We start from the raw sequence: 15,979 nt of genomic DNA on the forward strand, positions 1-15,979 counted from the left end.
TTGAAGCTAAACTAGGTGTAAAGTACGTAGACAGTAGTAGAGTGCTCGTGCGAAAATACTGCTATACAACTAAACGCGACCCCATAAGAACCTGTGTTTCTTCACAGTTAATCGAAATACAGATAAAAAATCAAGAATTCCATAACCATAATAAATATAAATCATTATATCAACACGATGTAATATACCTATACGGGTTCGGGTGTGAAGAAAGATTCCTTGTGTTGCGACCCTTTTACGTGCAACGTCGGGCTCATAAGGCTCGATGTTCCGAGGTTGTTGACATGAGTGATTCGGGATTGTTTCTGGGTCAATGATTTATCCAAGAAGAAAGCAAAGATGAAGATGTTAGCCACTTGTGATTCCTTCGTGTTGCGTGACCAAGAGGATGATGTAGAGGAGGTGATCCCATGCGGAGAGTTGGGTTGGACGGTTCGTTTGGTGGTTTGGATAGTGGTGGTATTAACATAGTTATGGGATCTTCTCTCAGTTATTTCGACGTGTTCATGAAGAACTTTGATTTACACAAGGTTGAAGGAAAGTTGATTAATTCAAAACCTAAGGTCAAGTCGACAATAGTTAAGCAGGTGCACCGGGCCAAGTTGAAGAAGTTTAATGTTGACGACATTTGATTCGATTCGCTTAGTTTGTTTTTGAGTTTTTCCTTGTATTTTGTCCCTTCAGTTTTGCTTCGTTGTCATTTACTTTGTAATTTGGGGGTGACTAGATTTTTGTTTGGTTTCCGTTATGCTTTGTTTAGGTGTTTAGTTTGTATCATGTCCCTAGTTGTTTGTTCTCGGTTGGCTTGCTCGGCCCTTTAGTTAGTTGTATAGTGTTAGTTTGGGTCCGACCTTTGTCCCCTTTTGTTTGCCTGTTATCAGGCCTTCATCGTTTCGATGAAGTGCTCTAAGTTTTACTATATCATTCCATTTTTTGCCAAAACACAGTACGTTTGATCGTAACTCTGCGTTAGTATAATAAACCATCCCTGCATCGAATTGTGAATTTTTGAATCCTCTATAAGCATAAAGTAGTACTTAACTAATATCTCTCGTTATGATTTTTGGTTGAAACTTGAAAATATTTATAGTAACTTCTGAGATTGTGTAATTTTACTAAATTTAATAATCGCAAATTTTTTTTTACTAAATTTAGAAATGAGATGGTGGGAAATGTGGTCCGTGGACACCTCATCCACATGGCATTGATAATGGTAGGTTACAAAACAAAGAAAACAAGTTTGAGACAAAATGCTAGACAATTGTGCAAACTGCATAATAAAGAAAAAAAGCATGTAAACTTTCGAGTTTATTAACATATCATTTACAGTACGTCCATCTTAAAAGAAGATTATATTTTTATACTATTAATCTAAGGAGGTTATGTCATTTAACACATTTATAATGAGAGTCTCATGACTAATTTTTGATGATGCAAGTGAATTTGAGTTATGCTTTTACACCACGTCACCATTATGGTGAAAATCACAGTTTCTTTCAACATAGACATAAACATTCGTATTATTCCTTCTATGTTGCACCTAAATAAAAGATCACCAACGAAGGCTTGCTTCAACGGTATCAAGCCTCGGTGTGAAAGGGCCCACGATTAGTTGCCAAGCAACCCGGGTTCAATTCCTGAGGGCGGAAGGTTTTCTCCCCAATTTCCTGCGATTAGTTGTCAAGCAACCCAGGTCCCGCTATTAGTTGTCAAGCAACCCGGGTAGGAGTTTCATTCTAGCGTGTGTGGGTGCAAATGATGAGAATCGTTGAAATAAATGATCCGCTCATACAAATTCGCCAATCAACAAAATAAAATAAAAGATAATTCTCCACTTGATTCAATTCATTTTCATATAAAGAAAAAAAGAAAGTACTTATTTTTGTGACAACTCACAAAATCATCACAATGCCTATATAATGACACAATGATATTACTATATGCTTTCTAACATAAGGATACAATCTTTAAAGCATGATGTGCAAATTACAAAACCATTTTGTGAAAAGGTGTTGTCCTTATTATTACCACCCTCAAACATAAAAATTAAAGACCATCCATATCTCCATTCAATTCCTTTCCAAAACTCACCTCATAATTCCTTACCCTTCTCATGGATGTCAAAAGTCAACAAGTCAACACTTTCTTCATATTCATCTTCCTTTTAGCTTTTCACTTCTCACTTGTAGCTCCAACAAACCAATGGGTCGGGTCAAAATACCAAATTGAATGCACAATGTGTGCCGCTTGTGACAACCCATGTAACCAACAATCACCACCACCTCCATCACCACCATCACCACCATCTCCGCCACTTTGTCCACCGCCACCGTCAACCACCGGTGGCTACTACTACTCACCATCACCTCCCACCACCGGAACCGGTGGTGGATATTATTACTCTCCACCACCACCTTCACAAAGTGTTTACTACAACTACCCACCACAATCATCCAACTTAAACAACCCCGCCCAGGGCCCACCAAACCCCATCATGGGTTACTACCCTTATTACTATCATAACAACCCAACACCGTATTCTGCCGCTGGTGTCTCACTTTCCGGCTCCACCACCCTCATGCTGTTAATTAACATGCTTTACTTATGCTTGTTTTTCTAATTAATTTATTATATATAGATTAATTAAAGTACAGATGTGGATGAATAAAAGTGTCAGATTTATCATAGATCTAACACCAGGTGAATTTCCGGAATTATCCATCATTACAATGATTTACTGAGGTTGGTGGTGGCGGTGGTGATGTAATCTGTAAATTCTTGAAATTTGCAATAACTAATGTATTATTGAGTTCTATAATCAGAAATAAAAAAAAATTACTTGTAACATTTACTTTTAATTATCTTTAGGTAACAATTTTTATATTTGTGTAAAAGTATATTGTTTGATGACTGCTCAGTTAATACTAGTTTTTACTTTTTAGCTAACGTTTCTTGGTGTGGGAATTGGAATTATAATTTCAATTAAGTTCAATTTATGCATTAGTTTTTTTTCTGTTGAGAATTAAATTGTTTATATTTATCATCGTCTGGTATTTGCTATACTATTCCTTTTAATTTGATGATTACTGAACTGGATAAAGTAACCAAATATGAATATATGGTTAGCATTCTAAAATACTCCGTACTTAGTTAATTATTTGAGTGTCTACAAATCTACAATGATCCTTGGAGCTTAAAATTTAGGGTGATATTAATTCACTCAAATTATGCATTGATTGTTTGTATGGTACAATCTATTAATGCATATAATGAATGGATCTATCAAAAACTTGTTGGATTTATTACTGCTCTAAAATTAATACTCCCAGATGTACAAAGTGGATTATTAGATTGAGATATATCAAAAGGGAAAAATGCCCTATTAAATTAAGACGTGAGTATACAATTTCTAGCTAAGATATATTTGTTCTTTTTTACTAGCTACAATTAAATTATTATAAAATGTACATCAGTACATGTTTTATATTGAAATATAAACAGAGTACATGTCTTTTATATAAATGAAAATTCTTGTTAAATTATAATATATATATTATAATTATAATGTTTATATTTATATTTATATTTATATTTATATTTATATTTATATTTATATATATTTATATTATTATATAGATATATTAAAACAAAATTGTGAATAGCAGCTTGGGGAAACATTGAACAAAATTGTAGGGATATCCTTTGATGTCCAAAGGTGCCCACACATTTTTTGGACGTTATCCCTTGTTTTAGTGGCCATGACTAGCACTAGGGTAACCATACCTTGTAACAAAACTGGATTTTTAATTTTCAACCACTTTCAAATTAGGTGGTACTTGTTTTGTTAAATGGTTTGTCATGTGAAAGCCATTGTAAAAATAAGTGAAGGTTCGAGTCTTACTCTTGACAAAATTTACAACCACAAAGTGGTATGATACTCATTCATGTCACATAAGAGTATTCGGTAGAGGTATTTTACTGGTTTCCGACTCTTACATAAAGGTTTTGATGGTTTTTAAAAGAAACGCATGGTTTGAGAGTCAAGGTAAAATAGATCAAACATGGTTTTGATGGTTTATAACCACAAAGTGGTATGATACTCATTCATGTCGATAAATTATCAATTTTGCTTCTATTTAATGCTATTTTAACATAAACTTATTTAAAACTAAATAACTATAACTAGTAGATATAAATACTCGTCCTGGCAGCTAGAAATATTAATGTTATTGACATCTCATGTAGTCTATATTGATTTTCTATGAACTTCTCTAATGGGCGATTTGACCTATCTATTTTATCATTTGACCCATTTTATCTTTCATGCTAAGGTAAAATAAAGATCTAATGATGGCAAACTGACTGTTTTTTATAGAATAGTCAAAATTGTTTGATGAATTATTAAAATTTGATGGAGGGCCGGAGTATCATTAAATAAACTTTTACGAGTAACATAAAACGAGATATAACAACAACAGAAAGCTTATATTGAAGATTTGAATTTTGGATTTTATAAACATAAGTTTATTATACGAGTTCGGTTTTAAGTACGCCCGGTTTTGGGTTCGATTTTAATATGTACTCCGTATCCGTACTAGTTAAGTAAACCGATCGGTTTAGATGCATTTTATAGATATAGGTGGCATATGAGAATTACTCCGTATTATTTTCCCATATATTAGTTGGATATGTTCACTTGCACATTCAATGGTTGAAAAAACACATTATTTAAAGCAATATATGATGACGCAATGCGACTGTATGTGTGTATCTTCTGTCAAATTTAATTTGTTACTCATTTAATAGCACTAAAAATACTAAGAAAATAACGCTTAATTTTGTTTTTTTATCGAAAATAACCAATATGCGTATAGAAATAAGGTCGTTCTTCAAAGAAAAACGCCCTCAACAGTAAATACAAAAGGCCGGGGAAAATTGAAAAACTCGCACCTAAAAAGCAACTATTTAAACAAAATCATCTATAAACGAGCTCCCTAAACATCTCGAAAAAAAAAAAAAAAATTGAACCAAACATACTCTTTATTTATGAAGTTAATGTTATAAACCTAATATATATAATCGGATTGTTAGATTCGTTTTTTAATCGAATTATATGTATATGGATAAAAATCCGGCGACTTTTTTCCGTTCAACATAATCAATCTGTTATCTTTTTTTCAAAACTTCTTTCAAAATTTTAAAATTAACAACACAATCATGCCTTTTGCAATTCCCACTTCTCCTTTTACGCCTAAAACAACATCAAAGAGATGGATTCCAACATCCAAGATGCAAACTTCCACCGTCGAAAATGATGATGGCTGGACGACCGTCACAAGAAAACACAAAAACAATTCTCACCTAGATCAAATAAGGAAACTAATAAACAAATATGGGAATGCCAATCAACCTTTTCAACAGAGTCACCACAATACCTATCACAAACATTCTTGTGCCACATATCCAAACAACATCCCCATCCGCCAATCCACCCAACACGAACACCTCGATACAACATCTATCATGTTCTTTAATTACCCTGAGCATTGGTCGGAAATTGAACTACGTACCTTCTTCAAGAGATACGGCACAGTTGTGACGACCCGGGAATTTTCGACCAAATTTAAACTTAATCCTTATATGATTTCAACACGATAAGCAAAGTATGTTAGGTTGAGTCTCAAAAGTTTGAACTGTTTCATATATTCATTTAACCTCAGACTATCCCCGACGATTCACGAACCAATGTTTGTAAATAAATATGTATTTATATGTAAATGTTAATAGACATAGTAATATTATTATTATTTCGATATTAACATTATATTAGTAACTATTTATATGAAGATGAATATATATATATATATATATATATATATATATATATATATATATATATATATATATATATATATATATATATAGTACTGTGACGACCCGGGAATTTCCGACCAAATTTAAACTTAATCCTTATATGATTTCAACACGATAAGCAAAGTATGTTAGGTTGAGTCTCAAAAGTTTGAACTGTTTCATATATTCATTTAACCTCAGACTATCTCCGACGATTCACGAACCAATGTTTGTAAATAAATATGTATTTATATGTAAATGTTAATAGACATAGTAATATTATTATTATTTCGATATTAACATTATATTAGTAACTATTTATATGAAGATGAAAAATATATATATATATATATATATATATATATATATATATATATATATATATATATATATATCATTATATTATTATTATTATTATTATTATTATTAATATTATTATGATGAGTATTATTATTAGTAATAATATCATTATTAGTATTTTATTTTTTTAGTAACATTTAAAAAAAAATTATTATTAATGGATATATATATCATTAATTAATATTACAAAACCTAATAAAACAGATATATATAAATATATATATATATATATATATATAAGTACAACTATATAAATAAATTTATATATAATCAAATATGAAGAAAATCCAGTAATTGAAATATAAACAGATATAGATACGAATTAATATATATATACAGAGGTATTCACGAATATAAATACAATTATAAATATATGTACAGTTATATATATGGAAATACAGTTTAATGCAGATATATTATATAAAATTTTCTAAATCGCACGAGTTGTTGAAATTAGCCATCAAACTGTTCTTCAAATTTGTTTTTGTCTTCTGGATTGTTAAACATCTCAATCCATCGTACAAATTAGTTGAAAATAATAACCAAAATTTATAATTTTTCTTCCCCACTTTTGTTCCTGTCTGTGAGCTGTTAGACGTCGACATCCAAACAACTTTGATCGACTATATGTCTTACAACACACCCAATTTCTCAAACAAATCCACATTACAAACCAACCAACACAAGATCAAAACAAACCACTATGATCATCAACCACCATTACAATTGTTTTGGTTCCTTCTACTGAATCTGTTGTCCACACCACATGCACACCACTACAACATTTAAAACCATCACTAGGTACTTTTTTTTGCTACTATAATCGTCACCAAAACACCTTTCAACATCCACGAACTTCTTTATATCACCAAGGGCCTGCAAATCGTAACACTCGAAGGTTAGTTCCTGTTATAAAGAGCACGCGTATGCAGCCTCCTAGATTCAATCAGAAAAACATCATATCTACCTTCAATCTATTATCTCGACAAGATTGTTGCTTTAATCAATCAACCCTTGAACCACCTACACCCATATACCATGTATACACATATGCATATTCAAGATAGAGATACATATATATGTATACCATTGATGCTGATTTATTCTCTGATCAAACCGTTGCCAGAAACAACATTGTTTCCTGTTTCATTTCGAACAGCTTGGATGTGGATCTGTTTTCGTTCCTTAACATGCTATATTACCACAATCATGATAATAAATATAAGGTGATAAAGAAGTAAGTGTTGATTAATAATTGGGATAACTAGTGGCTGTGTTTATTTATTCCCATCAAATGCTTTACATGTGGGGCAAAGCACACATTTAAGAAATCCTTTACAGCTCATACTAGATCTTCGCATGTGATTGTTAATTGATGGAGTTGGTTATCGACCAACATGGGTCCAAGGAAAAACGACGGGTGATTATTGTTAATAATTTTTTTTTATTATGATGATTAACTAAATGATGAAAAGGTTGTGATATTGAAGATCTTGAAGTTAAACCGATTTGATTTTTTTAAGCACAAATATAACGAAAATGGGTTGATCAACTTGAGTAGTTCTTTATGTCCTTAGTGGAAACCGAACCCCACTTCAATCGTTCATTTTACAAACTGCTTTGCTACCGCTATATCTTGCTATTTGAAAGAGTTAGTTTGATGATGATGACATATGATGATGATTCGTGATTTTGTAAAAAAAAAAAAAAAAAAAATTAGCTAGCCTAATAAAGTTGATGAGCATAATACACAAATGAATAATTATAATGCAAATTGCAGAAAGAAACATGTTATTCGGTGTAGGCTAGTAAAAGTAGGGCCCATGATGATGTGGCAAAGTATACCTCTAATTTTTTGTTACTTTATGTTCTATAATTAGAGATCCTAAATTAGATATCGGGAAAAATGATTGAACGGGTTAGAAGTATAACGGGTAACTCGAGGTGTAGGGCCTGCGTGTCTAATCTCTTTTGATACAAAAGTTTGTAATGGGAATGTAGTAAATGAAGGGCCATCGGTTAATATTCTTTATGAGTAACTTGAGGAGGATGAAACGTGATATGATGATGTTATTGGGTTAGCGGGATGTCACGGGTTTAAACCCGGACTTGGCATTATTTTTCAGGGCTACTTCTGTGAGGTAGTTATTTATTTATTTATTATTATTATTATTATTATTATTATTATTATTATTATTATTATTATTATTATTATTATTATTATTATTATTATTAGTAACATTATTTATCTAAGAAATATTAGATACATAAATATATATATATATATATATATATATATATATATATATATATATATATATATATATATATATATATATATATATATATATATATATATATATATATATATATATTTGATCCATAATATATTAGTACTACATAAAATTATAGAATAAACGTATTAACACTAATTATATAAATATTTACATATAACAAATTATTAATTTTCAATATAATACTAATCACATATATATATAAAACTATCTAAATATTAATTATTTTAAATGAATGTACAAACTAAATATATAAGATATATAATTTAAGATATAATATATAAATTGTTCGATTACAACTATGTGTGTTAATATATATACAAATAATATAGGTTTGTGAATCCGAGGCCAACCCTACACTTGTTAAATGATGTCATATGTATTTTTACTACAAAATACATTAGGTGAGTTTCATTTGTTCCCTTTTACTCTTTACATTTTTGGGGCTGAGAATACATGCAAATGTTTTATTAAATGTTTTACAATAATTATATGTGTGAGTTTCATTTACCTTTTTACCCTTTATATTTTTGGGCTGAGAATACATGCGCAACTTTTATAACTGTTTTACGAAATAGACACAAGTAATCGAAATTACGTTCTATGGTTGAATGATCGAAACTGAATATGCCCCTTTTTATTAAGTCTGGTAATCTAAGAATTAGGGAACAGACACCCTAATTGACGCGAACTCTAAAGATAGATCTATCGGGCCCAACAAGCCCCATCCAAAGTACCGGATGCTTTAGTACTTCGAAATTTATATCATGTCCAAAGGAGGATCCCGGAATGATAGGGAATATTCTTATATGCATCTTGTTAATGTCGGTTACCAGGTGTTCACCATATGAATGATTATTTTTGTCTCTATGCATGGGACGTATATTTATGAGAAATGAAAATCTTGTGGTCTATTAAAATGATGGAAAAGATTATTTATGTTAAACTTATGAACTCACCAACCTTTTGGTTGACACTTTATAGCATGTTTATTCTCAGGTATGAAAGAAATCTTCCGCTGTGCATTTGCTCATATTAGAGATATTACTTGGAGTCATTCATGACATATTTCAAAAGACGTTGCATTCGAGTCGTTGAGTTCATCAAGATTATTATTAAGTTAAGTATAGTTGGATATATTATGAAATGGTATGCATGCCGTCAACTTTCGATGTAATGAAAGATTGTCTTTTCAAAAACGAATGCAATGTTTGTAAAATGTATCATATAGAGGTCAAGTACCTCACGATGTAATCAACTATTGTGAATCGTTTGTAGTCGATATGGACTTCGTCCATATGGATTAGGACGGGGCATTTCAGTTGGTATCAGAGCGGTGGTCTTAGCGAACTAGGTCTTGCATTAGTGTGTCTAACTGATAATTGTTTAGATGCATTAGCGGGTCTGGACTTCGACCGTGTCTGCATGTCAAAAGTTTTGCTTATCATTTAAGTGTCGAAAATTATTTGCTTATCATGCTTAAAGTCTAGACACGTCTTACTACCTCTATTGCATAGACAGTGTATAGATAAATTGATATCTTAACGTATCTGCTACTTCATATCTTAGCGTATCTGTTACTGTAACTTTGCCTGACATATTCCGTAGATTCCTCCGTAACTTATGAGATTTTAGTATTATATATGCATATGTAAATTATGTATTGCATGGTACTTATCTACATCCTATAATCTATTTCTTATCGAAAATACTTCATCTGATCGTATGAGATGAATCCCTCAACCAGTTCGAGTCCCTCATATTTCGATAGCTATTCTGATAGTTATTCCGACAGTTATTTCGATACGGATATTCACCTAAGCTCCGAAAGCAGCATCACCAGAATGAATTAACCAATCATCCATCCCCAATTCATCTGATGGGTTCGTGATCTACTTAATCATTGGAGACAAGAAGAAGGTGATCCTTTCCACCCACCGAATTTCACCTCTTGGCGATGAACCTGAAGCACTTACCGGCGAACCTGTTCGTAATACCATTTTCTCTCTCATTTGCAGAGTAACTCGTCACGATTATATTCTATCTAAAATTCTAAACCTTATTCATCCGTTCGTTCCGACCGACAATCATCTCGAAATAATAGAAGAAGTCAACGAGCTTCGCGCTCAAGTAATCAATTTAGAAAACATGGTGCAAAACTTACCAGCTTCAGCAACATCACCGGCACCAATAGTACCATCAACAACCCAAGTCTCAACATCACATGTCTCAACATCTCATTCTGTACTTTGAGTATAATTATCGTTCTACATGACGTTCTACATCATTTATCTTCGTTCGACATGGCGATTATGTAATCTCTAATGTTTTAGAGATTATATATATTCTTGTTCTAACGGTAAACCAAACGAGTTTAATATCATATTGAATCATTAAATCTATGATTACATCTAAAGAAAATATATATGTATATATATTTTCATAAAGATTGTAATTAAAAATTCTTTCGTACAAACTGTTAATGGTGAAAATATTTTAACGGGTAGGTAATACCCTAAGGAATATACATATTTCACATTAATAAGTTACACTGTACATTCGTCAAAGCTGATTCAACAGTCATTTACTATCCTACTTACATCCACCGATATACAAATCCGTTCACCACAGAATAACCATTTTCATCCAATTTCATATTTGGATTTTGATTTATCAGAATCCAACAAGTGGCATAATGAAGAAAACATTTGACAAAATAAAATTTGTTAGAAATAAACGATTTAATTATGAGTAATTTTGTTAAGAATCCACGCTAACTGTTCCTAGCTAATTATTCCTAGCTAACTGATTACATTTTATTTATCGCAATTTAATTATCGTAATTTTAATTCTCGCAATTTTATTTATCGTCATTTAATTTCCGTTATTTACTTTACACAATTTATTTATCGTCATTAAATTTCTGTTATTTATTTTTCGCACTTTAAATATCGGGACACGCATACAAGGTTTTGACATATAATATCGACGCATCTATATATATTATTTGGAATAACCATAGACACTCTATATGCAGTAATGATTGAGTTCTCTATACAGGGTTGAGTTTGATTCTACAATAATATATATAGTTTGAGTTGTGATCGAGTCTGAGACGTATACGGGTCACGACACGTATTAATTAATACGAATATTATATATTAAACTATATATGAATTATTGGACTGTCGACTGTGGACTATCGACTGTGGACTAATAACATTGGACAATTAAAATGAATTAAAATATTGATTATAACATATGAAACTAAACAATTCTTTAAGTTTGCCACTTGATTTCATCTTAAACCTCATTTGTATCTTGACGATTCCAATCTGCGTTCAAACATTTCATATTTCTTGAAAACACCTCAATCGAGAGGATGAACTAACCGCACTTCATCTACGGAAGGAAAGATTTATGTATATAGTATTGCACCTGAGAAACTCTCGGCAACTGAGTAAAAGTTTAACACGTATATGTGCTAGCTCCTTTGGCATTGTTATTATCGAAAATAACTTTACAATCTCTCTCCAAATTAGCCAGTTTGTCACAACTCCAGCAAGTCAACTTCGACTTTTCATTCAAAACAACCTTATTATAACCTTGATATATATGCGTGCTCATTTATTATTACCAGAGAACCTTTTATATTCCACCATACTACCATCAGCATTTAATCATCTAAAAACACAATTCTCCTGAAACCACCTCGGATTAATAACCAATTATTCAGATATCATAGCATTAAATGCAGAGGAAACAGAAAAATGGTAGATGGTCTAAACGGCCAAAAGTTTGATGATAAAGAAAGGAGTGTTAGGAACGCTTGATAGAAAATTGGGTATTGAAAATGTAACATCCCGCATTTTTCCGTTAAATTATTTTAACGCCCGTCTTTTTATTTTAATAATATCCTTCGTAACTAAATTCGTATCCTCCGTAGCTAACATTCTTAATATTTTTCCGTTATTGGATTTTAACATCCTCCGTTAATACGCGTTTTAAAATATTCCGTTTAGGTAATTCCCGCACCCGACTACAACTTGAGGGACTTGTTTTGCCAAAACCCCAAAATGGTGACTAGCACTTGACTAGTCAACCATCTTCCACCTCCACCCACTCATTCATCCATTTCTATTTTTTTCTTTCTTTTTTTTTTCTCTCAAGAACACAAACATAAATCATCATCTAAATCCGGATCGGGAAGCAAACTTCAAAACAAATTACATATTCGTGATCCTCTCTTCATCCTCTTCGATTTGGTACCAATTTCATCCATTTTGGGTAACTTTCTAAAATCACTAATTTTCTTTAAATTCGTGTTTTTGACTTGAAATTGTGTTAGTTAGTGTCTATGGCTCGTGTATAATATGAATATATGTTTTGTTTGCTCGATTTGTTGATTTGGAGTAACTAGTATGAACTTTGAAATGGGTGTGCTTAATCTTTGATTTTGGATGATTAAATGTTGTTTAATTGTTAAAGTTCATGTATTAAATGTGTTACTAGCATCATTAGCTTCAATTTGATGTGTAGGTTGATTAAGAAAACTTCAAAAGCATGATTATTGATTTTGAGATGTTTGACTAGGGTTTGATGGTTCTTGACATGAATTTTTGGATGCTTGATTGCCATGGAATGTTAATTGTTAGTGTTTAGTTGTAATGTATGCCTCATTACCTTCAAAACGGCATATCATATGTGAGAATTGGATTCCCGAAACTCAAAATGCATTTGATGAACTTGAAAATTTGAAAATAGACTTTTATTGATCACTTGACGAGAAATCGGTTGTTGAAAATGATGTTTTTGATTGATGATACATGTTTAGTTGTGTTCCTTGTCAAAAGAGCTTTCCAACGGTATAAGATACGCCTTCTAGTTGTTTACGGTTTGCGTTTTATGGTTGTTTGAAGTTTTGACCAAGACTTGAACATTTGAAACTGACCAGGCACCAGACCCCGTGTATGGCCGCGGCGCGGCGCTCCAGGTCGCGGCACGACATAATCCGCGTCCAGATTCTGTTTCCCTTGACCTTTTTACTAAAAATGTTTGACATGTTCTAGACCTCCAATTTACATGCAACTTGTTTTAACATGCTTATATATGAATAACTAGCATAGAAAAATAGTTCGGGACCCGACCCGAACGTGTTGACTTTTTCGTTGACTTTGACCAAGTTTGACTTTTAGTCAAACTTAACTAAACTTTTATACAATCATTCTAACATGCTTTTATACTTGATTCTTCCATGAAACTTGACAACGTGATTCACATGCTATACTATTCGAGTCGTAACGAGCCATAGGACTAATTGAACACATTTCGCTCGACCTTGTGTCGTAACCGGTTAATTGATACAACTTACTTGTTTAGGTCAAGGCTAAGCAACATTCATGCACACGTTTACTTTGTGAAGTACATTTATACTCTTGCAATCAAAGGTGAGATCATAGTCCCACTTTTACTCTTTTTGAACTTACATTTGGGATGAGAAAACATAAACATTTCTTTACTAAGTGAACACAAGTACAGGAAAACAAACATTCTACATACGAGTTTAGAACAAAATCCTCAATTCGATTATCATTAGTTACACTTGCCGGGTGTAAGCGAGAACTTATGTTGTGTGGATCCATATGGGTTTGACAAACCCTCATTCAAACGGTTCGCTACCGTTTACGAATGAAATATATTTTCGAGAAACAGTGTATGTTCTAGCACTAAGTGATGGGGTTCTATGGTAGGAATGTTAAGCATTGATAATTGGGTGCTCGTGAAACAAACTTTTGGAATGTATTACTATTATTTCATTGATGCAAATCTTGTGGTTCACTTGTACTTACTTACTTAAACCTATGATTTCACCAACGTTTTCGTTGACAGATTTCTATGTTTTTCTCAGGTCCTTGAACGATACATGATACATGCTTCCGCTCATTATTTTGATACTTGCATTGGATGTCGAGTATATATGCATACACAGAGCGTCTTTTGGCTACTTTTAAATTGTGTCGCATAAGTTTCATTTGTACTTATAACTTTGTAACGAAATTTTGTGGTGGAACTATTCTCGTAAACTTTGAACATTCTTTACATTTTAAATGAATGCGACATATCTTTTGGTCAAACGTTGTTTTAAAGACTAACGACCACGTAACGGGACCTAAGTAGACGGCGCCATCAATGATGATTTTGTCGGGTCGCTACAGATGGTATCAGAGCGTTGGTTGTAGGGATTTAGAGTTCATTGGTGTCGACCCCGAGTCATAGGGTACATTGGTGAGTCTAGACTACAACCGGCATATAGACTTGAAGTAGGAATTACTTGACTACTTGTGCATTTATACTCGAACGCTTCTACTCATATCTACTCTTAGTTCATCTTAATCTCACGTTGTTTAATTTGATTGACACGCCACCTTGACTATATGAAATGATGTCGAATGCACATATGAATCAGGGTAATATAATTTCCGGGATTATATTACGGTGACTCATATGAACGTTCCGACATTATGACATAAAGAATTTAAGGCGAGTCAAGGAAAAATTTCCTCTTTATCTTGATTCCATATCACGATTAGTATTATTGATAATACTAAACAACGGTATTCTTGTGTCATGAAGGAACAATGGCTCACCAAGGACAACCCAATGCTCCTTCCGAAACTCTCGAACAAGCTCTTCAACGAATGATAACCACCGTCGTGGGTGCGGCCGTGGCCGATCACTTTTCCAACAACAATAATCATGGAGCTGGTAATTCAAACGAGGGGTGCTCCTACAAGAACTTCATGGGGTGCAAACCTCCTACTTTCGATGGAACCGAGGGACCGGTTGCTCTCACCAGATGGTTTGAACAAACGGAAGCCGTTTTTAACATAAGCGGTTGTCGGGACCAAGATAAGGTCAAGTTTTACACCCTCACTCTCACCGGTATTGCTCTCTCATGGTGGAACACGTATGTACAATCAGTGGGTATCGATGAAGCCCACGCACTCACTTGGACCGAATTAAGAGAAAGAATGATCACCGAATACTTTTCGCGCGATGAGACTCGAAGGCTCGAACAGGGCCTAAGAAATTTACAAACGGTACGGAATGACCTCGAAGCTTATAATCAACGGTTTGCTGAACTAGTCTTAATGTGTCCAAACCTCATGACTCTCGAGTCCCTAAGAGTTGAACTTTACATGGATGGCCTTCCGAAGAGCATTCAACACAGGGTAATGTCATCCAAACCCGCCAACCTACAAGAGGCTTTAACGATGGCTCGCCAATCTATAGAAACGGTGGATGAAATTGAAGCACCGGCACCAACGGCCGAGGACCAACCGGGTAACAACAAAAGAAAATGGGAAGCCTCTCAATCCAGCAACTACAACAGCAACAACTTTGCCAAGGAACCTTTCACCTCCGTCGGCAAGAAAAGTTATGCTGGAACTCGACCTTTTTGCAACAAATGC

Source organism: Rutidosis leptorrhynchoides, chromosome 7 (assembly GCF_046630445.1).
Source record: "Rutidosis leptorrhynchoides isolate AG116_Rl617_1_P2 chromosome 7, CSIRO_AGI_Rlap_v1, whole genome shotgun sequence".
In the NCBI taxonomy this organism is placed as follows: Eukaryota; Viridiplantae; Streptophyta; class Magnoliopsida; order Asterales; family Asteraceae; genus Rutidosis; species Rutidosis leptorrhynchoides.